We start from the raw sequence: 2267 nt of genomic DNA on the forward strand, positions 1-2267 counted from the left end.
GCATTTGCGTGCGTATGTGTGCATACACATGTGTGTATTCTACAGTCCTTGGGAAGTAGTTGTATGAAATACATTTAATCCCTCTTCCAAGTTTATTCCATGCTAGCCCTGTCAATATTTGGAAACAATAACCAGGAAGGTCTCAGCCACAATTTTCTCTTTTTCCATATAAACCAAATTTCTTTCAATTGGACTAAACACGAGCCATCTTGTCAGTGTCCCTCCTAAAATAGTGCCTCTAAAGAATTTGAGCCCAGAAATGAGGGCAGTATTCTTACGTGGCCTGATCAAGGCAGAGTAAAGCTTACTATCATTTTGTTTGTTCTGGAAACAATTCTTTTAATAATGAAAATTGCTTCTTTTATTTTTTGGTTGCCATGGTACATTGACTCATTGACTTAGTTTACTAAACTCCCCAGATCTTTTCCCATATGAATTGCTATCTAGACATGGCTGCCCATGAAGGTAACTTTTTTTAATCTGAAATTTTCTTTTATTAATATGACCCAACATTGTAGTTTATAAATGATTTATTTTGGATTTATCTTTTTATTTTTTGCTTTAGGAGTCTGTTTACTCATGAGACTAAAATGGAAAGTTTTAATAGACATTTAAGAGAACAACAAAAAAGTATATATTGGTCCACAGCTTGACATCCATGAAACATAGCAGCTAGCATTACAACATAGTCAAGTCATCAATTAATGGCATTACTCTGATAATTTTTAAAATCTGCTTCAGGTATATATAATGAAATTATTTTCCTTTGCATTTTTGCTGTAGGTACAGTCCTCTGGAGAAATGGTACTAATCCCCAAAGCAGATGCATGTGTGTATATACATATGTACACAAGTGTGTGCATCAGTATCTATAGCTCTCCATGCATCTTACATACAGCTACAGATACACACATACACACACGTGTGTTTGGATAGCAGTACATGTGTACAGATCAGCACATGTACACATCTGTGAAAAGTCAACACTGCAGGTTACTGGTCAGATCCCTCCTCATTCGTCATAGGCAACACTGGTTCCGCTCACTTGACCTTGATTATGTAAACAGCTTGATACGGCCTCTGACCCTACAGAAGATTCATCTAGACATCAGTAGCCATTATGCCTTGGACAGTACCCTTCTTACACATAGCTTCTAGCTCTTTCTGGGTCTCATCTTCCATTCTTTTAATATCTTCCATAATCAGGGCAATCCACTTGTCGATCCAACAGAAGAACTGGCAGTGAAAGTTGGTAAATATTCTTTTTTTTCTTGTTCTTGAATAAAGTTTTCTACTTTACTCTGCAGGCCCCACCACTTGAATCTGATGGTTACCAGCTTGTAGGCACACATTTGGGGACAGTCTTGGTTATCTGCCAGGTCTTTCTTCCAGTTGTGTCGCAAAGGTCTTTGGTCTTCACTGACTGGAATAATGCTGGGTCTTCATCCGCTTTATAATCCACAGGTTCTACTTTACTTTGGTCTGCAATATTGATATGGACAATTCCAACCATCTTCCATGTGTTAGGATCTAAATTATGTACATTTTCTATTGTTCCCAAGTCTGCTTTGTTTCAGGTTTTAATTTTTATGAAGATGTCGTCTTTCATATATTCTTTCATCACAATCGTTCTGCAATAGGGATATGCATTCCAGGCTTTCTCATGAAATACCAAAGAGGCCTCAGAAGCAATCATTCTGACAAACCCAGGAACTTGACTCTTTAAGTGGTAAATCTTGTGTGTATACTGCCCATTCTCTCCATCCTTCTCAATAAAGTTCATCTGTTAAAACTGCAATGCCTTCTCCACCTCCTGTTTCATTTTTACTGGCTTCAGCCACAGAGTAAAGTTGTCCAGCCTGGTACTTTTGAACCAAACATGGTAAAACCACATGGAATTCCTTAATCAGCACTGCCATCCCTGCTGCCACTGCCACCTTGGATTTATTTTTAATCCTTCAAATCCTACTTCTGACACTTGCTTACCTGTGTGGCTTTAGGCAAGTCATTCAACCTCCAAGGGCCTCAATGTCTTAATCTGTCAAATAAGGGGGTTTGACTAAATAAATGGACTCTGAAATTCCTTTTAATCCTCCATCTATGAGCCCATGATCCCTATTCCATTCTATACCATAGCTATCCCTCTCAGCCTTATATCATTACAATATGTAATAAATATTATTTCCTTATCTTCATCCAAGGTATGGATAAAATATTGAAAAGAAGAGGCCAAGAACAGAGTCTTTAGCATGCTATTGGGTTTCTTC

The 2267-nt window shown here is 37.8% G+C and overlaps 1 pseudogene; it reads right to left on the reverse strand.

Annotated features, from left to right (window-relative positions):
* Positions 1 to 638: 638 nt before the first annotated feature.
* Positions 639 to 1907, reverse strand: LOC138155959 (phosphatidylinositol transfer protein beta isoform pseudogene; annotated as a pseudogene).
* Between the last annotated feature and the right edge of the window lie 360 nt (positions 1908 to 2267).

The sequence above is a fragment of the Petaurus breviceps genome, unplaced genomic scaffold, assembly GCF_028583685.1.
Source record: "Petaurus breviceps papuanus isolate PSGF00001 unplaced genomic scaffold, PetGlider_PUasm1.0 98, whole genome shotgun sequence".
NCBI lineage: Eukaryota > Metazoa > Chordata > Mammalia > Diprotodontia > Petauridae > Petaurus > Petaurus breviceps.